Here is a 15,396-nt window from a genome sequence, read left to right on the forward strand (position 1 = left end):
CTATTGCAAATAGTCTCTGACGAAGCAATTGCTGAGATCTAGAGAAAGAAATGATATTACTCCAGAGCACAAATAACAAAATGTTATGGTTCAATTCACCAAGAAGGGGTCTAAATTGGATTTAGAAGAGAAATGTCAGCCACCCTCTCTCTTCTTTACAGGGGAAACCTTCTTCCCTAACAGGGTCATGGTTATGTGACAAAGGTAATTTTTGGGTTCATTCTTGGACTTACTGTGTAAAACAGACTTCCTGAGAAGAAAAGCTATAAGGAGGAGCAAGACAATATTTTTTAGCAGTTGGAAGGTAATTCTGAACTATTGATGAAAAAGTGTAAATATCATAAGGAGAGGAAAAAAAAATAAATAAAGGATGTTTCAATAGTTTTCATAAAGAAATATGTTCTGCCCCATAGGGGGGGGGAACCTATCTGTGACTATGGGATCACCAAGAACATTGCTTAAGACATTGAGACCTACAGATTCTGCAAAGTTCTTGGAAGTGAACTACTGAAGAGAGTTATGGCTGTTAGATGCTCTCAGCTACTTTCTTTCACAACTAGTAGCAAGTTTGCCTGGCCAAAACCCAGCCAAGATACAGTGAAGAACTTTTTGTTTCATTTATTGCAATAAGTGGGGAGAAGCTATCATAGCTTGGTTCTCTCTAAAACTCATCATCTCAAATTATTTTTATGCATTCCCTAAACCGGCCACCCATACCTCCTCATTCTTCATTGGCTGAGGTACTATGAGATTACATTTTCTCCAACTGTCTCCTAAAGGTTTCCTACACCTACTACATCATATATCCATCATGTGCAGTATAATTAGCAGATTATATATTCAAGGCGTGTCAATATTTTAAGCACGTGCTTTGCTTACTACCACGATTCACCTATTTTTCAGAATATCAGGTGCTTGCCACAACTTATATGCCTGTCTCCTTTGGCTAAGCTAGCAATTTCCTCTTGCAGCAATTTTGCAGCTGAAATGTTTCCATTTCTCACTCTGAAGCCCCTTCTGGTGGTTATGCTATGGGTCTTTGGAGTTGTAGGCACTTCTTTGGTCAAGCTAGCTATTTCCTCTTGCAGCTTGGTACTTTCTGAAGATCTTTCACCCATATTCTCTATCATGGTTAAGGGCAATATGCTAGCTTCTTCCAAAGTTTGCAACAGAACACATTAATTCTATATTTAGACAAAACCCCAAGTGGAGGAGTTTAAAATATACATAAATGTAATATAAAGCAAATCTAGAACCGTCTTAATCTGACTCTGATTTCGTATTGCTAACATTGGGATTTATTAGTTGCTGCCAACAGCCATCCATTTTTCACAGTTTAGCTGCTATCCTTTCACTTTGCTTTTTTCAAGCTTATTGAACAGAAGTGGCAATGTCTTTCCCATCAACTCTTGCTTGCATTTCCATGCTGTCCACCTTTTTCTGCTGTCCATCATAATGCAACAGAAGCAAGTCAATGCAAGAACTCTGGGAAATTCTGTGACAGTTCATTGGGAAAGGGATAAAATGGTAGAAGAAAATAACAAGGGAAGGAGAAGCTGCTAGAAAGAAGTAGTTCAGAAAGAAAGAGTGGGAAGAGAAAAGAGTCTCTAAGAATAGCGAAGGAGCAAGTGAACATTAAGGAGTTCTAAGGAGAATTCACCCACAAATAATAGACTTATTTTCTGCATCAAGGAATTCATGTATTTACAGCTAAAGTATTAGATTAATATGACAGAGACATGCCTAGTAATATAAAACTCCCATGATATGTATTCTCATGGGATTTCAACAACAGGAAAACAGCAAAATTATGGTCAAAAACTTATTTTGCATTTGAAATTGATTTATCTCTTTGATTAATAAACTATATATCTACAGTTCTAAAACTGAATTATTATACTGCTATGTTTCCTCTGCTGTTATATTAATATTTCAAATATATTAGGATTTAGTGTGCTAGGTCACATTATCTCTCTTACTCTTTCTTAGAGCTACAGACATACTTTTAATTAACTTATCACAAGTAAACCTGCTGGAATTTACAGTTTTAAGGATCTAATTTAGGTGATATCTATGAAGATAGAGTTGAGAAACATTTCCTATACTTTCTCCTTTCAAAGAGAAAAGGAGTTCATTAATTTAGTTACCTGGGGAATGAAGAGTAGAGCTGAAATACTAGAGAAAGACAAAGATGGAGAACAGTTAGAATCTACCCAAAAAAGATGAGCGATTGCAGGAATCATATACTTTCCTAAAATACTCTGTATTTCAACTATGTGCAATCTGAGGTTCCAGAGAATTAGCTTTATATTTGACAAAGGTACAATCTATTATTGGACTAGAATTGGTACAATAAAGAATAAAATTTTAATTAAAGGGTTCATATAAGAGCTAGTTTGGTGTAGTGGTTAAGACGTTGACGTAAAAACCAGGAGATTGTAAGTTCTAGTTCTGCCTAAGCATGAAAGCCAGATGGGTGACTTTGGGCCTGTCACTCACTCCAGTCCAACCCATCTCACAGGGTAGTCCTGTGTCCTATTGTACTGGGGAAAATAGGAGAAAGAAGGAATATTAGGTTAGTTCTCTGCCTTGAGCTACTTATAAAGTAATAAAGGCAGAATAAAAATCTAACCAATCCATCAACCTGCTACCTGAACATAAGGGTGTAGAAAATGTCTTGTGTGAAATTAGTGATACCAGGCTTCTTTTTATGCATAGAACATAACTGATGAAGTGTTGTACAAAACTTTCAAAACAAACTTCCAATGATGCTTCTGAAAATAAAGCTATCAAGTTGCCCCATTGTTTCACTTTGCATTGCTTGGAGTGTCTTGCAGTTACTAGAAGACTTTCTGTGCATGTGCAGAAAACTCTTTTGACTCTTTAAGTCACCGATGAAGAAGAAAGAAAAAAACATTTTGTTTAAATTCAGTATCTATAAAGAAGAACCTTCTGGCTAGTAGAACTGCTGAAAGAAAGACACAGTGCCTTGTCAACAAGAATCATATCAAGTCTTTAATGGGAGAATTATGTTCCTTCCTTAGTACAAAGAACCTCCTTGAAACAAATCACAGTTGGCTTTGCCAAGCCTACTTGGTTCTATTTTATGGCTTGCAGGAATTTATGGAGACTGGCAATTGAAATATGAAGTATATTTATTAGAGATACTTATTAGATTTGTACTGAATAGTGGAAAAATGTGCAGTGAGGGCTATTACAGAAGATAACTTACAAAAATGCTGAATAAATATATACAAGTGTATTGAGAAAACTGCATATCTAGTTCTTAAGATAAATAATACCAGAATCCAGCAAGACAATAATTTTGTGACAATAAAAGAGCAGGCTTTACAAGCCCCTAGTCATGTAAGGCATACAACAATCTCAGTGGGAGCATGTTGTCAGCATCTTCAAGGAAAATCAGAAGCTTAAATACTTTAAAGCAGTGTTTCTCAACCTTGGCAACTGTAAGATGAGTGGACCTCAGTTCCCAGAAGTCAAATAAGTTTGTGTATGATAAATTCAACATTTCCAAATACCATGGGAGTAATTTAAACATTGCTCCAAGAAACCCAATCAGGATTAGTATAATAGCAGATTTTTTGTTTTCTTTTCATAAGTGTTCAGACTTCTATCTACAATCCTGGTATTTTGGAATTCTTTTGGACTGCTTTTCTTCAGATCTAGCATCACACAGTATAGCAACATCAATGAACCAAGCATTATTATGTACACAACAATGTGAAATTACAGCTGACAGTTATTTAGCTGGTGTTAGCCCTCATATACATCAAGTTCTTCCCAAGAACCTAGAGTGCTGTAATCTATTAGCATAGTATACTGTATGTGTGAATCCAAGCATTTGGAATTGACAGATTGAATTTTTGTCAATGCACAGATTTTTCTAAGTGCTGTCCAAGATGAATAAGTATTGGGACCATCAAGGCTGTTTATACCATAATTAAGTAGTATTTGTTAATTTATTTTCACATAACTCTTTGGAGGTTGATGAACAATCTGAAACTTTCATACCATGCTATAAATAGTAGTTTTCTGAATCTGTCCTATTAAATTCCACCTCTGTCCCGCCCCAAGCATGTTTTCAGCTATGTTCATTAATTATCAGAAAAAAGTATGGGGTCTGGGAGTCATTCATGTGCAATTAAGCTACAATGAAAGCTGTGGCTAAGATCTGTAAGAACTCATGTTTAATAGCTATGCCAGTTTTGCTCAAGGCAAATTTTACATTTGTTTTCCAAATAAACAAAAATATAACTTTAAGATTCACAGATTACTTGTAGGCAATTTTGTCAAACATAAATAAGATTTTCCATGTTATATTTCTTCATGATCCTGAGGAACAAGGCCTTTATCTTTGCCACTCTTTCCTTGTATTCCCAAACTAGGCACCCTGGGTCTTGTATATTTGTTAATCTTGTTTACTTAATAGAGATGATTGCTATTGCCAGGGGAAATCCCATGTCTATAAGATTACATTAATTTTCAATATGCTTAGGTCTTGATCTTCCTTCCTTCTCCCTCTGTTTAGGTAATTACCAGTCATGTATTGTTTGAATTTCAAGCTTGAAGTCAGAATTATTACTTTTACTAGCTCCATATGAGCACCAGAACCTTTTGACAGCAAGTGTCTTATAATAATGGATATCAGCAGCAGTAAATATCTGAAGCTTGTCTCTTCATGTTTTCCTCCTTCCTTGCTTATTATTTCTCAGACTTACATTGTTATTGTTGTTTCCTTGATATGCACTGATTCTTTACTATTTGGATGGAGTCCTAGATTGTTATCTGGGGAAAAAAACTAGTATTATCCACACTTTGTGGGAAATGTCTATTACTGATTACTTACCATCATACAAAATGCGGTTGAATAGCTTTAGGGTTGATTTGATATATCTGTAGAGGCTGCTGATGCAAGATCTGAAAAGGAAAATATCCAAGAAGCATTATTATGAATACAAATTTGCAAAAAGACTGCAGCTGCCAATAGTTTTCAGTCTCCAAAGGAGCTAAGACACCCAAGAAAGGGAAGGTATATTCATTCTGTTCTAATCCACAAATTCAGCTGAACAAACTACTCAAAGCTGTCTGCAGTCTTTCATAATTTTAGCTTTGATGAAATGGCCAGGATTATCAGTTAATACTCACTTTCAGGCTTCAAATAATAGAAGACCTTTAATAAACCAAATAACACTTCGCTAGTGCTAAAAGAACAATGCAGAACTGCACTCGGTGAAAGATAGCAGCCTCTTCATTATTTTTGCTATTCCTTTGTCTCCATATTCATTGTCAAATTTCTGTCCTAGTATTCATATTCCGGATCAATTTACCCTTGAGTTTCCTCCTTGAGAACCAAGCCATTATTCCCCCAACATCCTCTACATCAACAACTGATATGGTCCACCTCCCATATGCATCCTCAGGCTCCCTTTTGAAGCTGATATCTTTCAATCATAGCTGCTAAAGATTGGTGGTATCTTTAGCTGCCATTTTGGCTCTCCCCACCTCCAAGCCTTAAAAAATTTAAGTCTTAAAAATTAGTTAAAATGAAAAAAAAATCTTAAACCATAAAAAATCCAGAAAAATCCTAGCCCGATATGCAATCCACCTTGCATCATTGATCTGTCCCTTGAGGTTTCTCCTGAACCTCAAAAATTTAGCCCTGGCCACCAGAATATTGTACACCAGTATCAAGTTAGTAATATTATTTAGTTTATAAAGGCTTGGTAAACTCTCTGAAATAGAGGTCAGTATCAACTTTTATTCTTCCCTTTCCTATAACTATTTTTTTCACTGTGATGAAAGAATCATTGATTAGTGTACAGTAGCCAACAGTTACTGTCTAATTTCAAACTTCATTCCTTCTCAAGAACAGTACTATGCAGATGACTTGAAGATTATGGCTGCCAAAAAGCTGTGGGTGGGAATCAACAGCTATGGAAAAAAGGTGTATACGTTAGTGCTGCCTATGCCCTACTTGATGTAAAGGGTAGAGGGATAATGGTGAGGAACAGGAGGAAGAGCCACAATCATGACAATAGTAAAATAAAAAAAATTGAGTCAGGTCAGAAATATAATTTGAAAAAAGCATCTCTTTAGTTTCCTAGTCTGGTCCACTTTGACACCTACCTATATACTGTTGAGACCCAAGTCAACAGAAACCTTCTTTTTTAATTAGTAGAGTCTTTTGCAACCTAATGGCTTCCCATGTTGGGGATCTCATATTAGTATAGTTGGTAACATACCATTGGGAGAGACCAGACAACAACATCCCATGCAATCTATTAGCATAGCCTGTAGAGGATGCCAGCAGGTCAACAGATTATGTTAACAGGTCATGCAGTATAATGCTATCTGAAGCAGGAAGAATACCCTGTTTCAGCCAACATATCCCCCAGTGATGTGCCAACACGGCATGCCAACAGATTGTGAGCTTGTTAATCCTACATTAAGCAGCACTACTACAATGTGCCATTGTTGACAGTGATGCTTATGTTTCACATGAAGATTGCCCTGTGGGAAGTCAACAGATATCAACATGTGTGTGGAGATTTCTTCAGCCTTTGTCCCTCCTCCCATTGGCACGAAAGGTATTTGGCTAAAACTAGTGGGTACTGTAACTTATCAAGGGGACAGGTAGCAGATTTCCCATGAGGCAGGAAGTGAGATCCTGAGTCAGAAGCCGAAGACTCCATCAATCTGAGAAGGAAGTGGAAGATACATAGAAGTTTTCTGATAAGGCAGGAGGTGAAAGCACCACCCACTCCACCAAACCCACTCTAGCCATTTGTGAGAACTAGACAACCTATTGGATCATTGTGTCAGAGATATTTTGTTACCTAAACAGTGAAACAAAATGACCACAGGTAGGCAAAAAAGCAGTGGGAGGGAGATTAACTTCCAACTTCCTGCCAGCTTGCCCATTGAGTTTCCTTACAGGGAGCATGGAAAATCCTTCCTTCCTTCCTTCCTTCCTTCCTTCCTTCCTTCCTTCCTTCCTTCCTTCCTTCCTTCCTTCCTTCCTTCCTTCCTTCCTTCCTTCCCTCCCTCCCTCCCTCCCTCCTTCCTTCCTTCCTTCCTTCCTTCCTTCCTTCCTTCCTTCCTTCCTTCCCCTCCCCTCCCCTCCCCTCCTCTTTCCTTCCCTTCTGTTCCCTTCAGCATCATGTGACTGCAGCAGCAACCAGCCAATGCTGACACAGGCACGACAAATTGTATTCCTTCAGGATGCAATTATTCCTGATTTTGGACACATTCTCTAAATTAGACGAATTGAAATACCCCAGTTCAAACATTTTTTCCCTATGATGCACTTTTTGGGCCAGTTAAAAGTTACAGAAATGAGAGTTTTACTAGGATAGAAATGACTGGTAGATACTTTTCTTACTCACAAGAAAGTTTACTGTTGTTACATTTTAATTTGTTTTACAGTAATTGCTCAGCATCTCTTCACTACTTCATTAATAATAAAAAAATGTAACAATTGGCTATGGGGTCAGAGCAAATTTCTATAAGCAAACCTTGTACTGCCTCATAAATCCAAATGTTAAACCAAATATCTGGAAGCTCTCTTTCTCGCCTCTCATCAGTGGTCATTGTGCTGAAATGTAATATCGATTCCTAATAGAGACAAGGGCATTCCAGAAGAGAAAGAGACAAATTAGGTCAGATACTTTGTGTAGGAGTAATATGGTGAAGAGGGATCCTCACTAATAGTTCCCAGAGTACAGGTAGTCCTCGACTCACAACATTTCATTTAGTAACCATTCCAAGTTACAATGACACTGAAAAAGTGACTTATGACCATTTTTCACACTTATGACCATTGCAGCATCCCCATGGTCAACATGATTTACATTTGGATGCTTGACAACTAGTTCATATTTATGACGGTTGCAGTGTCCCGAGGTCTTATGATGGCTTTTGATGACCTTCTGACAAGCAAAGTCAATGGGAAAGCCAGATTTACTTAACAATGATGTTACTAGCTCAGGATCCAAAAAGATCTTTACAAACTTGAACAATGGGCCCTATCCAACAAAATGAGTTTCAATGTGGAGAAAAGCAAAGTTTTATATTTAGGCAGGAAAAATCATAGGTACAAGTATAGATTAGGCAAGACCTGGCTTAAAAACAGTAATGTGAGAGGAACCTTGAAGTCCTAGCGGATGATCACTTCACTATGAGCCAGCAGTGAGAAGCAGCAGCCAAAAAAGTTATATAATCCTGGGTTGTATAAAGAGAGGTATAGAATCAAGATCACGGAAAGTATTAGTACCATTTTGTAAAACCCTAGTACAGGGGTCTTCAAACCTAGCTCTTTTATGACTTGAGGACTTCAACTCCCAGAATTCCTCAGCCAGGAATTCTGGGAGTTGAAGTCCACAAGTCATAAAAGGGCCAGGTTTGAAGACTCCTGCCCTAGTAAGACCATTATTTAGCTGTGCAAATACTAAATTCTGTTAATCATCAACATTTTATGAGAAAAATTAATTATTTATTTAGAAGATCAACACATTGGTTATAAAGCTTGTTAGCTGGGTGTCTAAAAAGCTCAACAAAATCACAAATTGCAGAAATTAACAATTAATGTTATATTATATATATATTTCTATTAAACAGTCTGGAAAATTTTGTCTCCTTTAACATCCTGCCATAACATTTTAAATATTGTTTACACTTCCTTCTAGAGATGTAAAGATTCAACCTTCTGAGTACATCTCATTTCAAGGCACAGCTCTAGAACTGAGAGTTGTCATGCCATGCATGCAGAAAAAAGTGAATTTCTGAACTCCCTTCTTTTTTGGCAATATTGCCTACAGCTAGGGGTAGCTGACATGATGGTTTTGTCTCCATTCAGTCAGAAAAAAACTAGCTCATATTGCTGAGCAACAATTCTGAGTTTAATTAAAGAAAGATTTCATTCCCACTGAAGTGAGACCCGGAACAAGAATTATGATTGTCATTCTTAAGGATTAAGGGGAGGAAAAAAAGAAACAATCAATGGATTACTAAGGAGGGCACAATATTTCAGTCTCATAGGATGAAATAATGATTCACTCAAGAGAGTTAATTTTGGGCTGTTAACTCAGTGATTTCCATCACTTTGGATTGAAAAGAGCTGAAGGAAATGTCTACACTGTCATGATTTCCATTACCCAAAAGCATTTTGAAGCTGACCAGTAATATTCATTATGTCCACTACTTTGAGAAATACTGTGCACATCCCAGTGCACCTGTGTACCTTGCACTATTTTTTTTAACAATCTCTATCTTACACAGAAAACTGCAACTATTCCTCTATGGCACTTAAAAGACCCTATGTGAAAAACTAGCATTTTGGAATGAATCTTTACAGGAAAATTAAAATTTAAAATTAGGAGGCAGAGTTCCTGCAGAGATCAGCTGTTTCCATTGAAAACATCCTCTTTATTGTGATTTCAGGTACACTGCAGCTGAGCTGAAACTAAATCAACCCAGATGCCAAAGAAAGATAATTGAATGAGATGACATAGGTGGAAGGATGATTCTGGAGCAATAGAAGCAAATCAAATCTTTATTACAGCCATAAGTCCTATTGTCTGTCTCTTTCACACATACCTTTATCTACATATAGACTGATGGGGAGAGGGAGAGAGAGAGAGTGGTGAAAGTAAAGGTATAAATACAAGTCTTTGCTCACAAAGAAAGATGGATGATACATATAGAGGCATTAAACCAAGCAACCTAGGAAGATTTATCTGGATAATGGTCAGACAGAAAAAGTGACAAAAGGAAATCATGCTTTTTGCCAGATATTTTTTTTTTCAGAATTAGTCAACTGAGATTCCCTATAGAAAGACCAAAAATGAGAATATGGCTCAAGGACTTTAATTATTTATTTCTCAGATTTCTAGGCTGCCCAATTTCCAAAACAATTCTGGAAAGTTTTACATGAACAGCAACCTTAAAAACAGCAACAACAGCAACAGCCATAACATTCATCTGAAAATAATTTCTACATCACCCCCTCCTTCCTCTAGTAAAAGGGCCTATCTGAAATGACCTAACCCAAGGCCTTGGGGAAAGTAGCTTGTTTTTGAAGACTGCTTGAAGGAGGGCAAACTGGGAGCCACATGGCTCTCTGGTGGGGTGATATCCAAAAGACAGGTGTACTGACAGAGTGCATGCTTCCTTGATCTTGCTAAATGGCATTGTTTAATTGATAAGACCTGAAGCAATTTAATTGATAAGCCCTGAAGCAAACCCATTATGTGTAAGTAAATAGGCCATAAATGGGAAATAGGTAGACCAGAATCCTGGTTTGATGAGTGAAGTGGTCATTATATGAAATGACACATGACCATGTCACTCTATGACTGCAATTCTGGCTCTCTCAGTTTCAATAGTTAAACAATCACATGGGTTATTAAGTGGAGCACTGGTAAGAGGGCTCGCTCTCTGTCCCACCATACCTGGGAAGACTGTGCCCTTTCCCCACCCCACCCCATTTGTGAGACCCAGTCCTCCTGCCCACTCCACCATATTCAAGTGCACTTACCTTTGTCTTTTTTCTAAAGGCAGGCCCTATTCTCATGAACATTGGAAGACTCCTTCTCCAAATCATTCAGTTTGGAGGAGAGGCATTCCAAATTATCATTAGAAAGAGCATGTTCACTAGTCTTCCTAGTTAGGAAGACTAGAAATCTTTCTAGCCTTCAGAACAATTGTGCTCACCTCTGCCAGGCTGAAGAAGTACTGCTTGGATCTTTGGAAACTCGTTCCTGTTTCTGCAATCCAGTGGAGGAGCTGAGCTCTCCTCAGCGCATGGAAGAGAATCCTTCACTGAGCTGCAGAAACAGGGACTGGTTCTTTGAGATCTCAGTCCAGTGGAGGGGCTGTGTTCAACTCAGCAGGTAGCTCTTTCAGACAGCATCCAAGATAAGAAGAAATCCTCTTAATAAGCAGCAGCAGTTTGCAACCTTCCCTTACAGCTTCCCCATAGACTTTATGGGGAAGCTGTCAGAGAAGATTGTAAATGGCAATTGCAGGATCATGGAGCACTTGGCAACCAATCATAAGAACAAAGTCTGCTTGTACTGTACCTCCTCTTCCTCTTTACATTCAGTCCCTTTCTAACCTTAACTGGACATTCTGGACTTTAAAAAATGCTTCAGTTCCTTTTCTCTAAGCAACCACACCTACATATATCTATCTACAACAATCTCTATTCTTTACATTGAGTCTGTTGTACTCTCTCCAGGCATCAATAGCCTCCAAGCACTGGGATAAGATTTTGACATCATTGCTTTGTAAAGCACAGGTTGATACCAAATACTAATGGTTTCTGACCCCAAATTAAAAGATGATTTCTTCCAACAGACTCATGTAGACAAACAGCAGCGGTAAGAGGGTCAAAACTTAAGGCACCTTGAAAATCAAACACTTACAGCTAAACCTCTCCCCTCTTACCAATACTGGTTTTAGTGAACCATCCCCACAGGATCATATATGTTGGGGGTTGTATATGTTGGGGGAGGGGTTTGTAATGCCCCAGCAGAATGAAAGAGGACAATACATTCAGCTTGTCCATAATAAATGCCTGGCAAAATTTCATAATTATGATGAAGCTCTGAAAAAAAAATCTGAGTGATGAGGTTGAAAAGAGATTAATTTGAATATCAATGTCCCAGATATTCTGCCTAAGAATATATTTTTAAAGCCTATTGGGCAGATATTCTTTAATGAGAATCCTAGGAACACAGTTTTCCAGTAACTCTTTTTTAGACAATACGACTTAAAATGATTTCTAAGAACCAGTGAGGCCAAGTCCCTTGGAGAAAAATTAACTTTAGGCAAAGGTTAAGAGGATAGTATCCATTTCTAGCATGTGTGGAAACAAAATCTGTCTCTAAACATAGATCTGCATTCATAATACATTATAGAACTGTGAGGATATAGCACATATACTACAGTAGTGCTCAGTACTATAACTACTGAGAAATGATCTTACCTATAAAGAAGGTTATTACAAACAAGTAAGACCCCTTTGAATCCTCCAGATAGCTAAAGAACTATGCAGAACAACACATCCCAGATAGAAAAAGTATCCAGAAAAGCAAGGCCCGGAATAATACTCTGAGGTATTTGATAAGCATATATTTGGTCAACAGCATTTCCCTTAATCTGCCAATTATGAATTTTATGCTAATTTTATTTATTTAACTTTATGCAAAATATGATATGGTTTTTGATGGTTTAGTTTTCTGATTGTTTATTACTAGTTTTTCTTTTAGGCAAAAAGAGTAATAGTAATAGTAGTAAAGTTGGAAGGGACCTTGGAGGTCATCTAGTCCAACCCCCTGCTCGGGCAGGAAACCCTACACCATTTCGGACAAATGGCTGTCCAGTCTCTTCTTAAAAACTTCCAGTGTTGGAGCATTTACTGCTTCTGGAGGCAAGCTGTTCCACTGATTAATTGTTCTCACTGTCAGGAAGTTTCTCCTTAGTTCTAGGTTGCTTCTCTCCTTGATTAGTTTCCACCCGTTGCTTCTTGTCCTGCCTTCAGGTGCTTTGGAAAATAGCTTAATTCCCTCTTCTTTATGGCAGCCCCTGAGATATTGGAATACTGCTATCATGTCCCCCCTTGTCCTTCTCTTCGTTAAACTAGACATACCCAATTCTCGCAACCGTTCCTTATATGTTTTAGCCTCCAGTCCCCTAATCATCTTTGTTGCTCTTCTCTGTACTCTTTCTAGAGTCTCAACATCTTTTTTACATCGTGGTGACCAAAACTGGATGCAGTATTCCAAGTGTGGCCTTACCAAGGCATTGAAGAGTGGTATTAATACTTCACGTGATCTTGATTCTATCCCTCTGTTAATGCAGCCTAGCACTGTGTTGGCCTTTTTGGCAGCTGCAGCACACTGCTGGCTCATATTTAAGTGATTGTCTACTAGGACTCCGAGGTCCCTCTCACAGTTACTACTATTGAGCATGGTGCCACCTATGCTGTACTTGTGCATTTGGTTTTTCTTGCCTAAATGTAGAACCTTGCTTTTTTCACCATTGAATTTCATTTTGTTAGTTAGTGCCCAGTGTTCAAGTCTGTCCAGATCCTTCTGTATCTTAAGCCTGTCTTCTGGAGTGTTGGCTATTCCTGCCAGCTTGGTGTCGTCTGCAAATTTGATGAGTTCCCCATCTATCCCTTCATCCAAATCGTTGATGAAGATGTTGAAGAGTACTGGGCCCAGAACAGAGCCCTGGGGCACCCCACTACACACTTCCCTCCATATAGATGCAGTTCCATTGAGGACCACTCGCTGAGTACGGCCGGTCAGCCAGCTACGGATCCATCTGGTGGTGGTTCTGTCTACCCCACATTTTTCTATCTTGTCAAGTAGTAGGTTGTGATCTACTTTATCAAATGCCTTACTGAAGTCCAAGTAAATTATGTCCACAGCATTCCTCTGATCCACTAATTTTGTCACTTGGTCAAAGAATGCAATAAGATTTGTCTGGCATGATCTATTTTTGACAAACCCATGTTGGCTTTTAGTAATGACTTTGTTTGCCTCTAGGTGTTCGTTGATTCGTTGTTTGATTATCTTTTCCAGGATCTTCCCAGGTATTGAGGTCAGGCTGATAGGTCTGTAATTTCCTGGATCCATTTTTTTTCCTTTTTTGAGGATGGGAACTACATCAGCTCTTTTCCAGTCCTCTGGTAGTTCCCCTGTGTTCCAGGATCTTTGAAAAATATAGTTCAGTGGCTCCGATATCACATCTGCCAGTTCCTTGAGAACTCTGGGGTGTAATCCGTCTGGTCCTGGCGATTTGAACTCATCTAGGCTGGACAGGTGCTCACTAACGATTTTCTTGCCTATCTTAACTTGTGTTTCTGTTTTGTTTTTTGTGGCACTATTTTTGATAGGTTGGTCTGTTTTTTCCCTTTGTGTAAAGACAGATGCAAAAAATGAGTTAAATAGTTCTGCTTTCTCCCTGTTGCTTGTCACCTTCTTGCCACTTCCACCCACTAATGGACCAATCATTTCCTTCACTTTTTTCTTGTTTTTTACATGTTGAAAGAAGCTTTTTTTGTTATTTTTGACTTTGGTCGCAAGCCTCAGTTCATTTTGAGCCTTGGCTTTCTTCACTTCATCTTTGCAGGCTCGGGCTATTTGCTGATATTCTGACTTAGTTATGTTCCCCTCTTTCCACTTTCTATACTTGTCCTTTTTATCTTTCAATTTGTCAGAGAGTTCTTTATGCAGCCATGCTGGTTTCTTTTGAGAGCTGTTGTTTTTCCTCTTTGTTGGTATTGTGCTAGACTGTGCTTTTATTATCTCATTTTTTCAAAATTTCCCAAGCTTCTTGAGTTGTTTTCCCCTTGAGGATTCTCATCCATGGAATCCTTCCCAAGCCCTCTCTAAGTTTATTGAAATTAGCTCTCTTGAAGTCCAAGACTCTAGTTTGACTGTGTTCTATTGGTTGTGCTTCTATAATGTTGAATTCTAATATTGCATGATCACTTCCTCCCAGGGTTCCTATGGCTCCAACACCGTCTATCATTTCATCTCTGTTAGTGAGAATTAGATCCAAAATGGCTAATCCCCTAGTTCCATTCTCTACTTTTTGGGAGACAAAGTTGTCTGCTAGGTTTGCCAGGAACCTGTTTGATCTTCCACTTGGTGCGGAGTTTGTCTCCCAGTTGATGTCAGGGTAGTTAAAGTCCCCCATTACTATTGTGATGTGCTTCCTACATACCTTAGTTAGCTGACTAGCAAAAAGTTCATCTATTTCCTCTGTTTGGTTGGGTGGTCTGTAGTATACACCTATGGCAATGTCATTCCCCCCCCCTTTTATATTGACCCAAATGCATTCAAGACAGTTTTTATCATTGTTGTACTCTATTTCTGTGAAGATGTAGTTATTTCTTATATAGAGAGCAACTCCACCTCCTCTTTTATTTGGTCTGTTTCTTTTAAATAATTTAAATCCCTCTAGCTGTGTGTTCCATGTGTGAGTTTCATCCCACCATGTTTCCGTAATGGCAACAATATCGTATCTGCCCTCATTAACCTGAATTTCTAGTTCACCCTGTTTGCTGTTCATACTTTGTGCATTGGTGTATAAACATTTGAGTCCTTTGTGGGTGGCCCTGTGTTTCCTTTCTACATAACCTGTGTGGTGCCTGAGTTCCCCTATTGTCTTACCACCTATTTGGTTAGTGCACTTTATATGGCACTCGCTATTAGAGGCTTCATTTTGATTGGTAGCAAGGTTGGTATTCTTGTCCACACACACATCTGTGCTACATGCACTGATAGCCCTATAGTTTTTAAATTGCCGGGGACAGGGTTGTTCCGTATCAATTAACTCCCTGTCCCCGCTGTTTAGTTTAAA

The 15,396-nt window shown here is 38.4% G+C and overlaps 1 long non-coding RNA gene across 1 annotated transcript in view; it reads right to left on the reverse strand.

Annotated features, from left to right (window-relative positions):
• LOC120297711 overlaps positions 1 to 10,970 on the reverse strand; it is a 61,325-nt gene extending 50,355 nt beyond the window's left edge. The window contains exons 1-2 of the long non-coding RNA XR_005553866.1: positions 10,732 to 10,970; positions 4,868 to 4,938 (exon numbers count right to left, since the gene is read on the reverse strand). This is a non-coding gene — a long non-coding RNA (uncharacterized LOC120297711). The remainder of the gene's footprint in view (positions 1 to 4,867; positions 4,939 to 10,731) is intronic.
• Between the last annotated feature and the right edge of the window lie 4,426 nt (positions 10,971 to 15,396).

Source organism: Crotalus tigris, unplaced genomic scaffold (assembly GCF_016545835.1).
Source record: "Crotalus tigris isolate CLP2741 ecotype Arizona unplaced genomic scaffold, ASM1654583v1 scf7180000023677.1417738, whole genome shotgun sequence".
Classification (NCBI taxonomy): Eukaryota; Metazoa; Chordata; class Lepidosauria; order Squamata; family Viperidae; genus Crotalus; species Crotalus tigris.